Consider the following 23184-nt stretch of genomic DNA (forward strand, 5'->3'; position numbering starts at 1 on the left):
AGTTCATTCTGTCTTTGGAATTCAAACCAAGATAAAGAAGTTAGCAAGTAATGCAAAATGCCAATGGCAAAAGACAGAAAATATTTTAAAAGTTAGGAAAAGAAAAAAACAGTTACAGTGAATTAATATAAAGAATCAAATATAGTACATATAGTTCTCATTTGTAAATAGTACTTCTGCAATGAAGTCAGCAGTTTTTTTTTAATAAAGAGAAACTGAAAGTATTTTTTTATTTTTAATCTTGGAAATTGGTCTCAGCAAGGTAGAAGTGGACTATAAACCCTGAGAAATTGTCTATGTATTGACAGTTCAAGTTTATTTTTAAAAATATATTTAAATGCACAGCTGAACTACCAAGGGAGTGAGGGGAAGAAATCCCCAGATACACACAAACACAAGAAAGCACACTTTTATGGATATATGCATTCATTTCTCTTGAATATATAAGTATCAATGGAATCACTAGATCACAGGGTAGGCCTATATTTGAATTTACTAGACACTGCCAGAAGTTTTTCAAAACCAATTTACAGTCCACCAGTAATGCATAGAGTTCTAGTTTTTCCATATGCAAACTATGGCCTTATTTTAAAGGGCACTGCACATGTGAGACATAAGACAAAGCCAAGGATCTGCTCAAAAGTGGCAAGTCACATCAAGACAAAAATGCCTGGACCCCAAAAGGCAACACCCTCAGTGAAAGACAAACTAGTGGGGAAAATAACTATAACTTAACCCCATCTTCATAGAAATGCATACTCTTGCCTTTCTTAGCTTTGGCTCTAGACAGAAGTAGGTGATAGTAGCGGGGTGGGGCTTTTATAACCACAATCTGGCTCTCATGCAAGTTTAGCATTAGAATTCAATTATCTCTGTAAAGCCAAGTGAAAACTTAATGTCAAGTGGTCCTGGGTAGATAGTGTCTGTGGGTTCCTAGAAGCAGCAAATGCTTTTTCTCTCTTGAGGGGAATACCCTAAACATAAATCAGAAATAATTCACACAAGTAAGTTCCAATGAGTTCACAATAAAAAATGAACTTTAAAAAAAAAAAAGGAATAAGCCACCAAGAAAAGCAGATGCAACTGAATCACATCCACAAAGACTGCAGATATTATGATAAAAAATTTTAACACATTTAATATACTTAAATAAGTAAGATTATCAAAAGTATGACCAAGGATTAAAAAACTGAGAGCCAAAACAAGTATGTAGAAATGAAAAAGGGCAATTGAAATAAAAAAATCAGTGGATAGGCTAAAGAAAAGAAAGGACACAGATAAAGACAGAATTTGTGAACTGGAAAACATAACAGAAAATGACCTAAATTATGAGTTGGAAAATATGAGCAATTAACAGACATAGAAGATAAAATTAAAAGGTCTAACATGTATAGAATCTAAGTTCCATAAGGAAGGGAGAGAGAAAAAAAAAAGGAGAAATAATATAACACAAGATACTGAGAATTTTCCAAAACTGGTTAAAGACACTATAGCACCTCAATATCCAAAAAGCAAATAACCCTATTAAAAAATGGACAGAAGATATGAACAGATAATTCTCCAAAAAAGAAATTCAGATGATCAACAGGCACATGAAAAGATGCTCCACATAGCTAATTATCAGGGAAATGCAAATTAAAACCACAATGAGATATCACCTCACATCAGTTAGGATAGCCAACATTGAAAAGACTAGGAACAATAAATGCTGGCTGAGGATGCTGAGATAGGGGAACCCTCCTACACTGCTGGTGGGAATGTAAACTAGTTCAACCATTATGGAAAGCAGTATGGAGGTTCCTCAAAAAACTAAAAATAGATACACCATTTGACCTGGGAATTCCACTCCTAGGAATTTATCCAAAGAAAACAAGTTCTCAGATTCAAAGACATATGCACTCCTATGTTTACTGAAGCACTATTTACAATACCCAAGATATGGAAGCAACCTAAGTGTCCATCAGTAGATGAATGGATAAAGAAGAGGTGGTACATATACACAATGGAATACTATTCAGCCATAAGAAAGAAACAAATCCTACCATTTGCAACAACATGGAGGAAACTAGACGGTATTATGCTCAGTGAAATAAGTAAGGCAAAGACGAATATCAAATGATTTCCCTCATTTGTGGAGTATAACAACGAAGCAAAACTGAAGGAACATAACAGCAGCAGGCTCACAAACTCCAAGGAGGGAATAGCAGTTACCAAAGGAGAGGGGTGTGGGAGGGTGGGTGGGGAGGGAAGGAGAAGAGGATTGAGAGGTATTATGATTAGTACACATGGTGTGGGGGGGATCATGGGGAAGACAGTGTAGCACAGAGAAGAAAAATAGTAACTCTGTGGCATCTTACTATACTGATGGACAGTGACTGCAATGGGACATGTGGGGGTTGATAATATGGTTGAATGTAGTATCCACATTGATTTTCATGTGCAACCTTCATAAGAGTATATATATCAATGATAATTCAATAAAAAAATAATTAGAAAAAAATAAAAGACATTTTCTTACCAAAGAAAAATGAAAACATGTCCACGAAAAGACTTGTATAAGAATATTAAAAAATAAATAAATAAAAAAGAATATTTGAAGTAGCTTATTCATCATATGCCAAAGAACTGAAATGTCTATCCATGACATAGTCATACAAACAAACAAATAAATAAAGACACCACACCCCAGAAATAGGCAACCCAAAAAATCCCAAGCAGGATAAGGGAAAGAAATGAACAGGCAGATGGTGAAACAGCAGCACACCAAACAAAGAAAATTTCTTATTTCAGACTAACAGCAAATCGAAGAATGGAAAAGAATGGCGTCCAGAAGACTGCAAGGCAATACAAGGAAAAAGAAAAATCATAACAAGTAGTGTATGAACAACTGGACAAAATACACACAAATGTTTTATTTGTCTTCACTGCTGTTATCTATTTCCAATGCTTGATGACAGTGGCTGACACACTGCAGGCATTCAATAAATGCTTTTTGAATGAATTAAAGAAAAAAAACTATGTATAAACATAAATGCACAAATGATAAAAAGAAAACAGAAGAATATCTTTGCAACCTTGAAAAAGGCAAAGATGTCTTAAAGAGGACACAAAAGCTATTATTAAGCTTAAAGGAGAAAAACTGATGACTCAATTTCATGAAAATTATAAACTTCTGCTCAATGAAATACATTAAGGAAAGGGAAAAACAAGCCACAAACAGGAAGAAAATATTTGTAATACATGTATTCAATAAGACTTTGAATGCAAAATACATAAATACACATCAACAATAAAGTGACAACCCAATTTTTAAAATGGGCAAGGAACTGAACAGACATCCTACCACAGAAGATCTATAAATGGCCAACAGCACATGAAAAAGTATTCAACATTATTAGTGATCAAGGAAATTCAAACTACAAGATATTGCTACATACCCACTAATGGCTAAAGTTAAAAAGACTGACACCACCATATGTTAGCGATGATGCTGAGCAACTGGGACTCTCAAGCACTGCTTATGGGAGTGAAAATGAAATGCTAAACACACACCTACCTCATCTAGCAATTCCACTAAGATTTACCAAAGAAAAATGAAAACATATGTCCACAAAAAGACTTGTATAAGAATATTTAAAGCAGCTTATTCATCATATGCCAAAGAACTGAAATGTCATTCCATGACATAGTCATACAATGAAATAGAACATCAGCAATAAAAAGAATCAAGTACTTATCAATCAACACAAGAATATAAATGAATTTCACAGGTATCATATTCAGAGAAAAAAGCCATAAACAAAGAGTCTATTTTGCCTGATTCATTATATGAAGTTCAAGAAGAGATAAAACTAAACTATGGCTATAGGAAATCAAATTTGTTGACTATTGAAGGGTATGGTAAAGACTGCCTGGAAATGGATATGAGGGAACTTTCTATGTTGAGAGAAATGGTCTCTATCTTAATAGGAGTAGTAGTTACACTGGTGTATATCTTCATCAAAACTCATTGAATTGTACATTTAATATCCATGCACTAAAAGAGCATCCAGACAAAAAAAGACAGATTACATACAAAAGGACATTTATACTGACCCTGACTTCTCAACTGCAGAATGGAAGCCAGGAGTCAGAGTAATAATACATTCAAAGTGGTGAATAAATTATTATAATAGAATATATGCTTAGAAAGTAATCTTTCAAGAAGAGTGAAGTAAAAGACAATTTCATACAAACAAAAGCAGAGACTTTACTACCAAGCAGAACTTTTTAAAGCAACTTCTAAAAGATGTTTTTTAATACTACTGTCTGTATTTTACATTCCTATTATAGACACAGAAAGCCTAAATAACTTGACTTTGAGTCTAACTAGTCTGACTCCAGTGATTTTCTTAATCACTATGCTACATAGCCTCTTAATGTATGAAGAACTACATGGCAAACATATATTTAAACAGTGGCTGCATAAAATAATTTTTTGATAAATAGAACAGAAATATAGCATATAATTTCCATGCCAGGAGAGGGAAACATAATTAATTCATACAAACTGAACGTTTACCTGCTTCTTTTTAAAGAATTCAGGCTAGAAACTGTAATTTCAGTCATGATACCCCTAACAATGAGCAGAGCGCCTTGCAACAGAATAAGCACACAATAGATGTACAGTTTAGAAATCCATGGCACTAGGTACTATAGATATTTTTTTCCTTTTCTTCCTTAAAAAAAAAAAAAGATTGTCAAGTAGTCTAACAGCCAGCCTTTTATTCCTGAAGCAACTTGTCAGAGCGGTAAGAACGAAAAGCGATTAAAGAAACATGTACTTTAGAGTTTACCTAAAATGAATCTCTAAATTGTGAGTGATGAAAGAAGAAAAAAGGGGGAGCATATATAAGGAAATGGAGTACATATATTCCAGGGAACATCCGGCAATATACCAGAAGGCACTTAAAACCAAAGGATAAATGTGCTTCTGTTGGAATACCCATTTTACCAAAAGACTTTTATGGAGAAAAAACATATTTTCACTGGCCACTAATTTAAAGTATTTTTATATTTAAACAAATGACCATATGAGACAGAATGCAAAATTTATCTGAATTTTTAAGTGAAACAAGAGGCTTCAAAGATACTGTGGGCTTCCCACAGGTTTTATGTTAAATAGATCATGTATGCTGTATTTGCAAAATATGTTGTAAGAGTAAATATTAAGTTGTGCAGTGGGAGAGAATGAAAAATTATTCCTATTCACAAGACACATAAATAAGCATGCAGCCTATGTTAGTGACCATGAGACTTGCTGTAATAGGTATGGATCCTTTGAAACCCAGAAGGCTTTTTCTCACAGAAAATTTCATTTGGAACAATCCTTGGTGCTGGCATTAAATCCTGATCTCAATAATCTAACCTCTCTGTTTGCCTACCCTTACTACCTACACAACAAATCTTAAACTGTCCTTGTCTACCAATTCTGTTAATGTCTTTAGGACACCAGATCAAGATTTTAAGAGTCATTCATGCTCATGATGGTCTTGCTCTACCATACATCCATCTGTAACCATCTAATAACCAAGTTTTGCCTATTTCATACTCCTTCCTTAATCTCAGCTTGCTCATAGTGCTCCTAAAATTCATCACTTTAGATAGTATGAATGGGGCAGACTCCCAATGATCTATTGTGAATTGCTATTGTAGTTATTTAGTAGAATCAATTTTGCAAACTTCGGTGACCAGCCAAAAGTCCAACTGTATTTTTTAAGCTAAAGCAAGCCAGTTAAGCCAAAATATTCCAAGTTATGAAACAAACTTTTTCTGAGAAATTATTTCCAAGGGAAAATCCTTCAATCATGAGTATGAGTTAGAAAGTACCAAACATTAAAACATCTTTTAGGCTCTCTCCTTCCTTCTCATACAAATGCAAAGTTACATGATTCATAAAACTGCACTTAGGGGACTGAAAAAAAATCTTATAAAAATGCTCAAAGAGGCGGGAGCCAAGATGGCGGCGTGAGTAGAGCAGTGGAAATCTCCTCCCAAAAACACATAGAGCTATGAAAATATAACAAAGAAAAATCTTCCTAAAATAGAGACCACAGGACACGGGACAACATCCAGACCACATCCACACCTGCAAGAACCCAGCGCCTTGTGAAGGGGGTAAGATACAAGCCCCAGCCCGGCGGGACCCGAGCGCCCCTCCCCCCGGCTCCCGGCGGGTGGAGAGAAACCGGAGCAGTTTTTTTTTTTTTGGCGAGCGCTTTTTGGAAGCCTTAGAGGGACGGGCCCCCGTTGCTGGGGAGGCAGGGTGGCGGGACCGGTGAGGAGGTGCCTGGGAACGGCGCCGGAGGACAAAGAATATCCCGCGTTTCTCCCTGCGAGACCTGGGGGCGGGTGCCTGAGACCAGTGCCTGAGGACGGAGGAGGTCGCGCGTTTTTCCCCTTTTTTTTTTTTTTTTCTCTTTTTGGCAAGCGCTTTTTGGAAGCCTTGAAGGGACGGGGACCCCAGTGCTAGGGAGGCACGGTGGCGGGACTGGTGATCGGGTGGCTGGGACCGGCGCCTGAGGACAAAGAATATCCCCCGTTTTTCCCTGCGGGACCGGTGGGCGGGTGCCTGAGACCGGCACTTGAGGACAGAGGAAATCACGCGTTTTTCCCCTTTTTTTTTTCTCTTTTCTGCGAGTGCTTTTTGGAAGCCTAAAAGGGACAGGGACCCCGGTGCTAGGGAGGCAGGGCGGCGGGACTGGTGAGCGGGTGCCTGGGACCGGCACCTGAGGACAAAGAATATCCCGCATTTTTCCCTGTGGGACCGGTGGGTGGGTGCCTGAGACCAGCACCTGAGGACGGAAGAAATCGCGCGTTTTTCCCCTTTTTTTTTCTCTCTTTTTGCCAAGTGCTTTTTGGAAGCCTTGAAGGGACAGGGACCCCGGTGCTAGGGAGGCAGGGCGGCAGGACTGGTGAGCGGGTGCGTGGGACCAGTGCCTGAGGACCAAGAATATTGAGCGTTCCTTCCCTGCGGGACCGGTGGGTGGGTGCTTTTTGGAAGCCTTGAAAGGACAGGGACCCTGGTGCTAGGGAGACAGGGCAGCAGGACCAGTGCGCGGGTGCCTGGGACCGGCACCTGAGGAAAAAAAAAAAAAAATCGCGTGTTTTTTCTTTTTTTTTTCCTTTCTGTTCCCTCTCTCATTGTTGCTGTTGTTGTTTTGGTTTGGAGAGTGCTTTTTGGAAATCTTAAAGGGGCAGGACAGGTCACTTAGACCAGAAGCAGGGAATCTGGGGATCTCTGGGCACTCTAACCCCCTGGGCAGCAGGGAGCACAGAGGCCCCTTACGGAGATAAATAGTCTCCTGGCTGCTCCCCCTCTAACGGGGCTCCACCATTTTGGAGGAACAGCCCCAGCCAGGCCAAGCCCACAGCAACAGTGGAGATAAACCCCAAAGCAACTGGGCAGGAAGCAGAAGCCCTGTCTGCGCACAGCTGCCCAGCACAAGCCACTAGAGGTCGCTATTCTCCCAGGAAAAGGCTACAAACCAACAAGAAGGGAAGCTCTTCCAGCGGTCACTTGTACCAGCTCTGCAGACTATCTCTATCACCATGAAAAGGCAAAACTACAGGCAGACAAAGATCACAGAGACAACACCTGAGAAGGAGACAGACCTAACTAGTCCTCCTGAAAAAGAATTCAAAATAAAAATCATGAACATGCTGACAGAGATGCAGAAAAAAATGCAAGAGCAATGGGATGAGATGCAGAGAAAAATGCAAGAGCAGTGGGATGAGATGCAGAGAAAAATGCAAGAGCAGTGGGATGAAGTCCGGAAGGAGATCACAGATGTCAGGAAAGAGATCACAGAAGTGAAACAATCCCTGGAAGGATTTATAAGCAGAATGGATAAGATGCAAGAGGCCATTGAAGGAATAGAAGCCAGAGAACAGGAACGTATAGAAGCTGACATAGAGAGAGATAAAAGGATCTCCAGGAATGAAACAACACTAAGAGAAATATGTGACCAATACAAAAGGAAAAACATTCGTATTATAGGGATACCAGAAGAGGAAGAAAGAGGAAAAGGGATAGAAAGTGTATTTGAAGAAATAATTGCTGAAAACTTCCCCAAACTGGGGGAGGAAATAATCGAACAGACCATGGAATTATACAGAACCCCCAACAGAAAGGATCCAAGGAGGACAACACCAAGACACATAATAATTAAAATGGCAAGGATCAAGGACAAGGAAAGAGTTTTAAAGGCAGCTAGAGAGAAAAAGGTCACCTATAAAGGAAAACCAATCAGGCTAACATCAGACTTCTCAACAGAAACCCTACAGGCCAGAAGAGAATGGCATGATATACTTAATGCAATGAAACAGAAGGGCCTTGAACCAAGGATACTGTATCCAGCACGACTATCATTTAAATATGATGGTGGGATCAAACAATTCCCAGATAAGCAAAAGCTGAGGGAATTTGCTTCCCACAAACCACCTCTACAGGGCATCCTACAGGGACTGCTCTAGATGGGAGCACCCCTAAAAAGAGCACAGAACAAAACACACAACATATGAAGAAGGGAGGAGGAGGAATAAGAAGGGAGAGAAGAAAAGACTCTCCAGACAGTGTATATAACAGCTCAATAAGCGAGCTAAGTTAGGCAGTAAGATACTAAAGAAGCTAACCTTGAACCTTTGGTAACCACGAATCTAAAGCCTGCAATGGCAATAAGTACATATCTTTCAATAGTCACCCTAAATGTAAATGGACTTAATGCACCAATCAAAAGACATAGAGTAATAGAATGGATAAAAAAGCAAGACCCATCTATATGCTGCTTACAAGAAACTCACCTTAAACCCAAAGATAAGCATAGACTAAAAGTCAAGGGATGGAAAAACATATTTCAGGCAAACAACAGTGAGAAGAAAGCAGGGGTTGCAGTACTAATATCAGACAAAATAGACTTCAAAACAAAGAAAGTAACAAGAGATAAAGAAGGCCACTACATAATGATAAAGGGCTTAGTCCAACAAGAGGATATAACCATTCTAAATATATATGCACCCAATACAGGAGCACCAGCATATGTGAAGCAAATACTAACAGAACTAAAGAGGGAAATAGACTGCAATGCATTCATTGTAGGAGACTTCAACACACCACTCACCCCAAAGGATAGATCCACCGGGCAGAAAATAAGTAAAGACACACAGGCACTGAACAACACACTAGAACAGATGGACCTAATAGACATCTATAGAACTTTACATCCAAAAGCAACAGGATATACATTCTTCTCAAGTGCACATGGAACATTCTCCAGAATAGACCACATACTAGCTCACAAAAAGAGCCTCAGTAAATTCCACAATATTGAAATTCTACCAACCAATTTTTCAGACCACAAAGGTATGAAAGTAGAAATAAATTCTACAAAGAAAACAAAAAGGCTCACAAACACATGGAGGCTTAACAACATGCTACTAAATAATCAATGGATCAATGAACAAATCAAAATAGAGATCAAGGAATATATAGAAACAAATGACAACAACAACACTAAGCCCCAACTTCTGTGGGATGCAGCGAAAGCAGTCTTAAGAGGAAAGTATATAGCAATCCAGGCACACTTGAAGAAGGAAGAACAATCCCAAATGAATAGTCTAACATCACAATTATTAAAACTGGAAAAAGAAGAACAAATGAGGCCTAAAGTCAGCAGAAGGAGGGACATAATAAAGATCAGAGAAGAAATAAACAAAATTGAGAAGAATAAAACAATAGCAAAAATCAACGAAACCAAGAGCTGGTTCTTTGAGAAAATAAACAAAATAGATAAGCCTCTAGCCCAACTTATTAAGAGAAAAAGAGAGTCAACACAAATCAACATAATCAGAAATGAGAATGGAAAAATCACGACAGACTCCACAGAAATACAAAGAATTATTAAAGACTACTATGAAAACCTATATGCCAACAAGCTGGAAAACCTAGAAGAAATGGACAACTTCCTAGAAAAATACAACCTCCCAAGACTGACCAAGGAAGAAACACAAAAGTTAAACAAACCAATTACAAGCAAAGAAATTGAAACAGTAATCAAAAAACTACCCAAGAACAAAACCCCGGGGCCGGACGGATTTACCTCGGAATTTTATCAGACACACAGAGAAGACATAATACCCATTCTCCTTAAAGTGTTCCACAAAATAGAAGAAGAGGGAATACTCCCAAACTCATTCTATGAAGCCAACATCACCCTAATACCAAAACCAGGCAAAGACCCCACCAAAAAAGAAAATTACAGACCAATATCCCTGATGAACGTAGATGCAAAAATACTCAATAAAATATTAGCAAACAGAATTCAACAGTATATCAAAAGGATCATACACCATGACCAAGTGGGGTTCATCCCAGGGATGCAAGGATGGTACAACATTCGAAAATCCATCAACATCATCCACCACATCAACAAAAAGAAAGACAAAAACCACATGATCATCTCCATAGATGCTGAAAAAGCATTTGACAAAATTCAACATCCATTCATGATAAAAACTCTCAGCAAAATGGGAATAGAGGGCAAGTACCTCAACATAATAAAGGCCATATATGATAAACCCACAGCCAGCATTATACTGAACAGCGAGAAGCTGAAAGCATTTCCACTGAGATCGGGAACCAGACAGGGATGCCCACTCTCCCCACTGTTATTTAACATAGTACTGGAGGTCCTAGCCACGGCAATCAGACAAAACAAAGAAATACAAGGAATCCAGATTGGTAAAGAAGAAGTTAAACTGTCACTATTTGCAGATGATATGATACTGTACATAAAAAACCCTAAAGACTCCACTCCAAAACTACTAGAACTGATATCGGAATACAGCAAAGTTGCAGGATACAAAATCAACACACAGAAATCTGTAGCTTTCCTATACACTAACAACGAATCAATAGAAAGAGAAATCAGGAAAACAATTCCATTCACCATTGCATCAAAAAGAATAAAATACCTAGGAATAAACCTAACCAAGGAAGTGAAAGACTTATACTCTGAAAACTACAAGTCACTCTTAAGAGAAATTAAAGGGGACACTAATAAATGGAAACTCATCCCATGCTCATGGCTAGGAAGAATTAATATCGTCAAAATGGCCATCCTGCCGAAAGCAATATACAAATTTGATGCAATCCCTCTCAAATTACCAGCAACATTCTTCAATGAATTGGAACAAATAATTCAAAAATTCATATGGAAACACCAAAGACCCCGAATAGCCAAAGCAATCCTGAAAAAGAAGAATAAAGTAGGGGGGATCTCACTCCCCAACTTCAAGCTCTACTACAAAGCCATAGTAATCAAGACAATTTGGTACTGGCACAAGAACAGAGCCACAGACCAGTGGAACAGATTAGAGACCCCAGAAATTAACCCAAACATATATGGTCAATTAATATTTGATAAAGGAGCCATGGACATACAATGGCAAAATGACAGTCTCTTCAACAGATGGTGCTGGCAAAACTGGACAGCTACATGTAGGAGAATGAAACTGGACCATTGTCTAACCCCATATACAAAGGTAAACTCAAAATGGATCAAAGACCTGAATGTAAGTCACGAAACCATTAAACTCTTGGAAAAAAACATAGGCAAAAACCTCTTAGACATAAACATGAGTGATCTCTTCTTGAACATATCTCCCCGGGCAAGGAAAACAACAGCAAAAATGAGCAAGTGGGACTACATTAAGCTGAAAAGCTTCTGTACAGCGAAAGACACCATCAATAGAACAAAAAGGAACCCTACAGTATGGGAGAATATATTTGAAAATGACAGATCTGATAAAGGCTTGACGTCCAGAATATATAAAGAGCTCACACGCCTCAACAAACAAAAAACAAATAACCCAATTAAAAAATGGGCAGAGGAACTGAACAGACAGTTCTCCAAAAAAGAAATACAGATGGCCAAGAGACACATGAAAAGATGCTCCACATCGCTAATTATCAGAGAAATGCAAATTAAAACTACAATGAGGTATCACCTCACACCAGTAAGGATAGCTGCCATCCAAAAGACAAACAACAACAAATGTTGGCGAGGCTGTGGAGAAAGGGGAACCCTCCTACACTGCTGGTGGGAATGTAAATTAGTTCAACCATTGTGGAAAGCAGTATGGAGGTGCATCAAAATGCTCAAAACAGACCTACCATTTGACCCAGGAATTCCACTCCTAGGAATTTACCCTAAGAACGCAGCAATCAAGTTTGAGAAAGACAGATGCACTCCTATGTTTATCGCAGCACTATTTACAATAGCCAAGAATTGGAAGCAACCTAAATGTCCATCTGTAGATGAATGGATAAAGAAGATGTGGTACATATACACAATGGAATACTACTCAGCCATAAGAAGTGGAAAAATCCAACCATTTGCAGCAACATGGATGGAGCTGGAGAGTATTATGCTCAGTGAAATAAGCCAAGCGGAGAAAGAGAAATACCAAATGATTTCACTCATCTGAGGAGTATAGGAACAAAGGAAAAACTGAAGGAACAAAACAGCAGCAGAATTACAGAACCCAAAAATGGACTAACAGGTACCAAAGGGAAAGGAACTGGGGAGGATGGGTGGGCAGGGAGGGATAAGGGGGGGGAAGAAGAAGGGGGGTATTAAGATTAGCATGCATGGGGGGGAGGGAGAAAGGGGAGGGTGGGCTGCACAACACAGAGAGGACAAGTAGTGACTCTACAACATTTTGCTAAGCTGATGGACAGTAACCGTAATGTGGTTGTTAGGGGGGACCTGATATAGGGGAGAGCATAGTAAACATAGTATTCTTCAGGTAAGTGTAGATTAAAAATTTAAAAAAAAAAAAAAAAAGAAAGAAAGAAAGAAAAGGGGGATTACTCCTTAACAGGATAAAACTATTGGTAAATCAAAGATCAACGCATGCTTTAAATATCCTTAATGTTGATCACTTAAAGGGTGTCAGATGATCAGCTATGGAGGTACTCTTTTCTGATAATATTCCTTTCTCTTAATTAAAAAAAAAAAAAAAAAAAAAGCAGTTACTGTGTGCTGACCTCCAATGAGTTCTGCACAGTGGTATAGAGGGCATGTCAAAGTGTGGGCAAAGGGTCTGTTTGTTTCTACGCAGAAGATCAAGGCCTAGCTTGGATACCCAGAAAATGAACTAAGATACGATATGAGGAGGAGCTTCCGGCATCAGCACTCTCTGGAGGACTCGTGCCGGGGGATGATCATCAAAAAGCCTCCACAGGGATCCGGACGATGCTGCGGTTGTGGCTGCATCCAGCCCACCATCTCCTGGACTTGCCATGAGAAGGAGGAGGGAGATGTCTAGGCTGGCATGTGCATACAGTGAGACAACGAATTTGACTGGATCTGTACTGTTGGAACTCAACCAGGAGTTGGGAGGGGTGCAAGTTGTAGCACCCCAAAATCTCATGACTATAGACTATCTATGGTTAAAAGAACATATGGGATGTGAACAGATCCCAGAAATGGGCTGCTTTAATTTGTCTGATGGTTCAAGTACAGTTGGAAAATATCCATCATATCATAGATAAATTTTCACAAATGCCTAGGGTGCCTAAATGGTTTTCTTGGCTTCACTGGAGATGGCTGGTAATTATAGATTTGCTTTGTTTATGTCACCGTATTCCTATTATGTCAATATGTGTGTGCAAATTAGTTAGTAGTTTAAAACCTATACATACTTAAGGTACTATACAAGAAGATATGTCAAAGAAATAATCAATCCTCCCAAGTTTCCTTCATATGCTACATCTATAGCTTTTCTTCTTCCTTCCTAATTACAAACTTTAAATAGAATTCGTGCCTCATATCGAATTTACCGAGTATCATAATTCCTCCAGGTGGTAAAGATACCTCGAGACAAGTGCTGGGCATAGAAGCCACAGGGCATAAATCTGCAAAGAAGTAAAAAGCTAACCTTTGCAAACAATATGGCTTCTCTCTCACTTACCAACTTTACATTTCCCTGTATGGCCCCGGAAGATGACTGGTTAGCCAGAGACGGGTAAGATTCCTCAAGGGAGGAACAACCTAAGACAGGCACAGTCGCAGGGGGGCCATCAGGTGAGAATTTGGGGGTCAACAGAGGTGAGGCTCAGAACCTCACCCCCCCTGCTTTGAGAGAAATCTTCTGCATCCGTGGATGTCTTGCTGCCCTTGTCTAGCCTGGATTAATACTTAGTCCATAGGCACACACCTGATCATCTGTATCATCTACATTTGCCTTCTTACAGCACTAAACTATGTTTTCTACCTTTATCTTGCATCTACCTACCACTTCAGCATTTTATTAAAAATAAAAATAATAATAATAATAGGAGAAATGTGGGATCAACATATAAATCAAGTACAAAAATCAAATGAATATTCATATTTGACCTGATGGTTTAAAGGTCATATTGCATGATCAAAACCGAAAGTTTCTGTGATGACTGCCCTTGTACTGTTCACCATGTAAGAATTTATTCACTCTGTAAGAATTCGTTCACCATGTAAGAACTTGTTCGTTATGCTTCAGAAGATTGGAGACTGACGAGAATTAGGCTTGAGATGGATTAATGATTGTACATTGAGCATTGACCCCCCTATACTGAATTTTATTGTTGTTAACAACCATTTGATCAATAATTATGAGAGATGCCCTCTCAAAAAAAAAAAAAAAAAAAAAAAATGCTCAAAGATGGAGGAGCCAAGATGGCAGGCAGTGTGAGTAGAGCAGCTGAAATCTCCTCCCAAAACCATACATATTTTTGAAAATACAACAAATACAACTATTCCTAAAAGAGAGACCAGAAGATACACGACAAAAGCCAGGCTACATCTACACCTGCAAGAACCCAGCGCCTCACAAAGGGGGTAAGATATAAGCCACAGCCTGGTGGGACCCGAGCGCCCCTCATCCCAGTTCCTCGGTGGGAGGAGAAGAGTCAGAGCGGGGAGGGAGAGGGAGCCAAAGACTGCTAAATACCCAGCCCTAGCCATCCGCACTGGGAGCATAGACACACAGTGCATGGTGTGCTGGATACTAGGGAAATAGGACAGTAAAATCTGGAGTGGGTCCCTGCAGCCGGTGCCCCAGGGGCAAAAGAAAAGTGAGTGGTCTTTGAAAGCCTTAAATGGACAAGGGCCTCACAGCTGGATGGAAGTATCCTGTCACACTCAGCCCAGCAGCTGGAATCCTGGGGAACTCCGGGCACCCTAACCCCCAGGGCGGCAGTGCAGCTCTGAGGCCCCTCATTGTAAAAAACAGCCACCTGCCCATTACACCTCTGGCACGGACCGCCATAGGAGAGCAGCAGCCTGAGACCGGTCACGCCCACAGCAGCCCGCAGAGCTCCACAGAGGCCAGACAAGAATCAGAGAACCTGTCTGCGCACAGCTGCACAGCACAAGCCGCTAGGGGTCGCCATTCTCACAGGAGAGGAAGGCCACAAACTAGCAAGAAGGGACGTTCTCCCAGCTGACACATGTGCCAACTCCCCACAACTACCTCTATCGCCAAGAAAAGGCAGAAGAATTTCATCTAGACCAGACCAACAGACACAAACCCTGAGAAGGACCTTGGGGAGAGAGACCTAACCAATTTTCCTAAAAAAGAGTCAAAACAGAGGTCATAACCATGTTGATGGAGCTGGAGAGAAAAATGCAAGAGCTAACAGACAAAGTAGGAAGGGAGACTACAGAAATAAAACAATCTCTGGAAGGACTTAAAAGCAGAATGGATGAGATGCAAGAGGCTGTTAATGGAATAGAAACCAGATAATAGGAACACAGAGAAGCTGACACACAGAGAGATAAAGGATCTCCAGGAATGAAACAATATTTAGAGAATCGTGTGACCAATCCAAAAGGAAAAATATTCACATAATAGGGGTACCAGAAGAAGAAGAGAGAGAAAAAGGGATAGAAAGTGTATTTGAAGAAATAATTGCTGAAAACTTTCCCAAACTGGGGAAGGAAATAGTAGCTCAGACCACGGAAGCACACAGAACTCAACAGAAGGTACCCAAGGAGGACAACACCAAGACACATAATAATTAAAATGGCAAAGATCAAGGACAAGGACAGACTTTTAAAGGCAGCTAAAGAGAGGAAAAAGGTCACCCAGTAAGGAAAACCCATCGGGCTATCATCAGACTTCTCAAAAGAAACCTTACAGGCCTGAAGAAAATGGCATGATATATTTAAAGCAATGAAACCAAAGGGCCTTGAATCAAGAATACTGTATCCAGCACGATTATCATTTAAATATGAAGGAGGGATTAAACAATTCCCAGACAAGCAAAAGTTGAGGGAATTTGCCTCCCAAAAACCACCTCTACAGGGTATTTTAGAGAGACTGCTCTAGATGGGAGCAATCCTAAGGCTAAACAGATGTCAACCGAGAAACACATGAAGGTTTAACAACATGCTCCTAAATAATCAATGGATCATTGACCAAATTAAAATAGAGATCAAGCAATATAAGGAAACAAATGACAACAACAACACAAAGCCCCAACTTCTGTGGGATGCAGCGAAAGCAGTCTTAAGAGGAAAGTATATAGCAATCCAGGCATATTTAAAGAAGGAACAATCTCAAATGAATAGTCTAAAGTCACAATTATCGAAACTGAAAAAGAAGAACAAATGAGGCCTAAAGTCAGCAGAAGGAAGGACAAAATAAAGATCAGAGAAGAAATAAATAAAAATGAGAAGAATAAAACAATAGAAAAAAATCAATGAAACCAAGAGCTGGTTCTTTGAGAAAATAAACAAAATAGATAAGCCTCTAGCCAGACTTATTAAGAGAAAAAGAGAATCAACACACTCAACAGAATCAGAAACGAGAAAGGAAAAATCATGACAGATGCCATAGAAATGCAAAGAATTATTAGAGAAAACTATGAAAACCTATATGCTAACAAGCTGGAAAACCTAGAAGAAATGGACAGCTTCCTAGAAAAATACAATCTTCCAAGACTGACCAAGGAAGAAACAGAAAATCTAAACAGACCAATTACCAGCAATGAAATTGAAGCAGTAATCAAAAAACTACCCAAGAACAAAACCCCCTGGCCAGATGGATTTACCTCGGAATTTTATTAGACATACAGAGAAGATATAGTATCCACTCTCCTTAAAATTTTCCAAAAAATAGAAAAGGAGGGAATACTCCCAAACTCATTCTATGAAGCCAACATCACACTTATACCAAAACCAGGCAAAGACACCACCAAAAAAGAAAACTACAGACCAATATCCCTGATGAACGTAGATGCAAAAATACTCAACAAAATATTAGCAAACCGAATTCAAAATCATACACCATGACCAAGTAGGATTCATCCCAGGGATGCAAGGATGGTACAACATTTGAAAATCCATCAACATCATCTACCACCTCAACAAAAAGAAAGACAAAAACCACATGATCATCTCCATAGATGCTGAAAAAGCATTCGACAAAATTCCATATCCATTCATGATAAAAACTCTCAGCAAAATGGGTATAGAGGGCAAGTACCTCAACATAATAAAGGCCATATATGATAAACCCACAGCCAACATCATACTGAACAGCGAGAAGCTGAAAGCTTTTCCTCTGAGATCAGGAACAGGACAGGGATGCCCACTCTCCCCACTGTTATTCAACATAGTACTGGAGGTCCTAGCCATTGCAATTAGACAAAACAAAGAAATACAAGGAATCCAGATTGGTAAAGAAAAAGTTAAACTGTCACTATTTGCAGATGACATGATATTGTACATAAAAAACCCTAAAGACTCCAATCCAAAACTACTAGAACTAATATCGGAATTCAGCAAAGTTGCAGGACACAAAATTAATACACAGAAATCTGTGGCTTTCCTATACACTAACAATGAGCTAAATGAAAGAGAAATCAGGAAAACAATTCCATTCACAACAGCATCAAAAAGAATAAAATACCTAGGAATAAACCTAACCAATGAAGTGAAAGACCTATACCCTGAAAACTATAAGACACTCTTAAGAGAAATTAAAGAGGACACTAACAAATGGAAACTCATCCCATGCTCTTGGCTAGGAAGAATTAGTATCGTCAAAATGGCCATCCTGCCCAATGCAATATACAGATTCGATGCAATTCCTATCAAATTACCAACAGCATTCTTCAATGAACTCAAACAAATAGTTCAAAAATTCATATGGAAACACCAAAGACCATGTATAACCAAAGCAACCCTGTGAAGGAAGAATAAAGTGGGAGGAATCTCGCTTCCCAACTTCAAGCCCTACTACAAAGCCACAGTAATCAAGATAATTTGGTACTGGCACAAGAACAGAGCCACAGACCAGTGGAACAGAACAGAGACTCCAGACATTAACCCAAACATATATGGTCAATTAATATACGATAAAGGAGCCATGGACATACAATGGGGAAATGACAGTCTCTTCAACAGATGGTGCTGGCAAAACTGGACAGCTACATGTAACAGAATGAAACTGGATCACTGTCTAACCCCATACACAAAAGTAAATTCAAAATGGATCAAAGAACTGAATGTCAGTCATGAAACCATAAAACTCTTAGAAAAAAACAAAGGCAAAAATCTCTTGAACATCAACATGAGTGACTTCTTTATGAACATATGGGACTATATCAAGCTGAAAAGCTTCTGTACAGCAAAGGACACCATCAATAGAACAAAAAGGCATCCTACAGTATGGGAGAATATATTCATAAATGACAGATTCAATAAAGGGTTGACATCCAAAATATATAAAGAGCTCATGCACCTCAACAAACAAAATGCAAATAATCCAATTACAAAATGGGCAAAGGAGCTAAACAGACTGTTCTCCAAAGAAGAAATTCAGACAGCCAACACACACATGAAAAGATGCTCCACATTGCTAATCATCAGAGAAATGCAAATTAAAACCACAATGAGATATCACCTCACAGCAGTAAGGATCGCCACCATCCAAAAGACAAACAACTACAAATGTTGACAAGGTTGTGGAGAAAGGGGAATCCTCCTACACTGCTGGTGGGAATGTAAATTAGTTCAACCGCTATGGAAAGCAATATGGAGGTTCCTCAAAGAGCTCGAAATAGAAATACCATTTGACCCAGGAATTCCACTTCTAGGAATTTACCCTAAGAATACAGCAGCCCAGTTTGAAAAAGACAGATGTACCCCTATGTTTATTGCAGCACTATTTACAATAGCCAAGAAATGGATGCAACCTAAGTGTCCATCAGTAGATGAATGGATAAAGAAGATGTGGTACATATACAACATGGAATATTATTCAGCCATAAGAAGAAAACAAATCCTACCATTTGCAACAACATGGATGGAGCTAGAGGGTATTATGCTCAGTGAAATAAGCCAGGCAGAGACAGACAAGTACCAAATGATTTCACTCATATGTGGAGTATAAGAACAAAGGAAAAACTGAAGGAACAAAACAGCAGCAGAAGCACAAAACCCAAGAATGGACTAACAGTTACCAAAGGGAAAGGGACTGGGGAGGATGGGTGGGAAGGGAGGGAGAAAGGGGGGGTAAGAATAAAAGGGGCCTACGATTAGCATGTATAATGGGGGGGGGGCAGGGGGAGTGCTGTGCAACACAAAGAAGACAAGTAGTGATTTTACCGCATCTTACTACGCTGATGGACAGTGACTGTCATGGGGTTTGTTGGGGGGACTTGGTGAAGTAGGAAGCCTAGTAAACATAATGTTCTTCATGTAATTGTAGATTAATGATACCAAAAAAAAATATGTCAGAGGATACAGGCTATAAAAACTAGATAAAATAAAAACTTAATTCTTAACAGGTGGATCAGGTAAGCTGAAACACCGAAATAGATTATGAATTTTTCATAGTTTGGGGGAGCAGTTCAGGAAAAAAAAATCCTCAGAATATCCTCAGCTGTGGTATTTCACAAAATGGAAAAATTAGCATTATAATTTCTCTCTTCCAAAAAAAAGTAGTCTTCTTCAGAATAAGCCCTTTCCTTTAATTCTCACCAAAGGAGATTTTCACTGTAAAAAAAAAATGGGATACAGAGATATGGAGAGGCAGAAGGGCATTCAAACAAATCAGTTATTCCTAAACATGACTGCCAATTAAAATGATCTGGTTCCATCTCTGACCAATTACATCAGAATAGGTGATGGTGGGGCCCAGACATGATTACTTTGTGAAAGCTCCTTGGGTATTCTACTCTACAGTTATGTTTAAAAAGCAATGTAGTTATGTTTAAAGAGCACCATTCTAAATTTAAAGGAGCTCGGAGAGGGATCCTCAGTCAGAGATATTAAGCAATTCCTATTTTTGATTCTGTACTATGGGAATCAAAAGGTAAAGGAAAATGGAAAGGATAACCATTAAGTTGCCAAGCTACAATCGAAATAAATTATATATCACTTTCTAACTGAAGAGAAGATAGACATTAATTTTTAAATTACAAAACCAATAGCTTAACTATGCAACTAAATTGTTAAAAAATTGGTACTATAAGTTGCTCTTTTTACCTTTACATCTAAAAACTACTATAATCTTGCCACAAGTTAAGACTAGTATCAAAATCAGTCAATATTCTCTCATTAATTCAACATTCATTAAGCTTCTGATACATACCAAAAACTGTGTTAAGTGAAAGAGCATTAGTGAATAAGACAGAACTTACTGGTGACTAAGCTCCCTTATACAGAACACTCAGGCTATCGTAGAAATACACACTGACCAAAATTATAAGTATGATAATTGTTACAAAGGTAGGTATGAAAGTATCAAGCACAACAGAGGCTTATAAACCTGAGGGATTGAACTTAGTCTGAGGGGTGAGAAATGGGGCAGAGGAGTTGGCAAAAATCAGGGAAGTTCTCAGAAGAAGTAACACCTAAAGTGAGATCTTAACCCAAGAGCAAGTAGTTAATTAGGTGAGAGCAAGGCCAGTGGCAAGCATGGCAGGGGAAAATACCATATGTACAAATTCTGAGGTAAAAGGAAAAATTAAAGCATTCCAGGAACTGAGAGAAGTGACTATACCTAGGGCATACAAAAAAGGGAGCAAGGGAAACAGCAGCTCATAATGAGATTAGACAAGTAGGTAGATGCCAGATCACAGAGAACCCTGCAAGTGGTGTTAAGGGTTTGAACTTCATTCTCAAAACAATGGGGAATCACAAAGTTTTAAACAAAGGAATGGCAATCTTTTGGCAAGCTGATCTAAATAAAGCTAAATTTTTGTTTGTACTTTCATATAAAGAAAGCCCTGACTAGAATTTCAAGAAACTTGGAGGTAATATAGTCACCGTAACTATGTAAGACCATTTGACACTTTACCTGTCTCACCAGAAATTAGAAAATTAATATTCTGCTTCATTAGTTAGTCATGAGTAACTACATGCTCTATTTAATGGTTATAGTTTTGTCAGCCAGAAAGGACACCCAACTTCTGTGGAAATGCTCTAGTGATTTTGGTGGGAAGGCTACTAATGATAGACTTCACTCCTGTAGCTGAGAAAGTGGATATAAGACCTACACTGGGCTACTTACTGTATTCACCCCTTCCTGGCTATCATGACTGATCCAAAGTAACCACACATGACCTAAATAGGGTCGATCCTTCCCATTTTAAACATAATCTTAGAGAGAGGCACTTTCATTCCTCCGTGTTCAGGGTCTGTACGAGTATGACCTTGGAGCAGCTGATGGCCAAACTCCATACCTGTGCAGAAACCCAAGAAAAAGCAGAGACCCTCAAAGTAGACACAAGCGCTGGTAAGAGATAAGAAGCAGTTCTGATGCATTATAATACCATCTTGTCAAGTTCCTGAGACCAGCTGCATGCACTCCTACCTTTCTGGATTTAGTTACTTCTCTTTTCTTTGCTTAAGTTTGAGTTGGTTTTTGTCACTTGTAACCAAAAGAGAACACCCAAAGCTATGAAACAAGAAATGGATGGGCTTTCAGTAGGTAGTATTTGCACTATCATCTACTAAGATTTAAGCATTAATTTTGTCCTCCAAGGAAAGAAGAAAGCTATCTCCCTAGTATTATTTTAAAATTTTTACAGGGATAAGACATATTATATACACAATAAAGGATTAAATGCAGAGTCTGTAAACATTTTAAACTATATTTCTTAAGATTAAATCAGGGAAGAATTGAGGTGTACTAAAAAGAATAATGATTTAGGAACCAGGAGACTTGTCTCTGTGCTACTGTGTTACCTTGGCGTATCACTTACACTCACTAAGCTACAATATCTTCACCCGAAAAGTGGGAATGTTCTACATTCTTTCCAAGTATTACTGGCTTCCAGTGCTGAAATCACATTATTTTGAGGATATAAAACATAATCCTCATTCTAATTATTCCGTATTTAATAAAGAAAAAACTGTAAATTTATTTTAACATAAATTTTACTTTCTTTTCTATTTGAGATTACTTTTAAAACATGAAATTTTCAAGAATTACTAATGTAAGCAAAAATTCACTCCAAATAAAAAATGTGAACCCCAAATGAAGATATTCAAGAGAATGAATATCTGGCATAAATGGTCTCTTAAAAACAGGGCTTTATTTTTCCAATTACTTTAAGATATTTAAAACTAGAAATTTTACATTTCTTTCTTTCTCGATCCTACTAATGCATAACCGAGTATCCTTGTCCTGTTACTAATTAAATCTTCAGAAAATTTTAATTTAGTAGTCTGCAATACCACAAAGTATTTTAAACTAGTAGTAAATGGGGGAAAACTCAATACAAACGTCAGGCTGGGGAGATAGAAGGTGGAGTAAAAAAACTCTGAATCGAACTCACCAAACTATAAAGAATTTTATCCTCAGTATTAAGTTTTAAAATTGAAAGGGCAAGTTTTCTAATTGAAGTTTTCAGATTCAAATGAGCTAATTTTGTGACATTTTACTCCTCTGGTCACGGCCTTACAACAAAGCAAAAATTTAAATCAAACAGAAAAGCCACAACTTTGGGAAACTTTCTGAACCTGCACTTCGAAAAGTTCAGGTCCCGGATCTATTCCACCTGTGGGGCCCCGTGTCTACAGTGAATCGATGACACCACAGATATCCCCCAAACTGAGATTAAAAAACATTTACCCTCGTATTGCTGTG

At 38.7% G+C, this 23184-nt stretch overlaps 1 protein-coding gene across 3 annotated transcripts in view; it reads right to left on the reverse strand.

Moving 5' to 3' along the window:
* STYX (serine/threonine/tyrosine interacting protein) overlaps positions 1 to 23184 on the reverse strand; it is a 56258-nt gene that overhangs the window by 32363 nt on the left and 711 nt on the right. Inside the window, exon 2 of one of the 3 annotated variants that reach the window (XM_073211234.1) lies at positions 21907 to 21990. The exons of the other annotated variants lie outside the window; for them this stretch is intronic. The gene's annotated coding sequence lies outside the window, so the exon portion shown is untranslated. The remainder of the gene's footprint in view (positions 1 to 21906; positions 21991 to 23184) is intronic. 3 annotated transcript variants of the gene reach the window in all.

This window comes from Manis javanica, chromosome 8 (genome assembly GCF_040802235.1).
Source record: "Manis javanica isolate MJ-LG chromosome 8, MJ_LKY, whole genome shotgun sequence".
Lineage (NCBI taxonomy): Eukaryota > Metazoa > Chordata > Mammalia > Pholidota > Manidae > Manis > Manis javanica.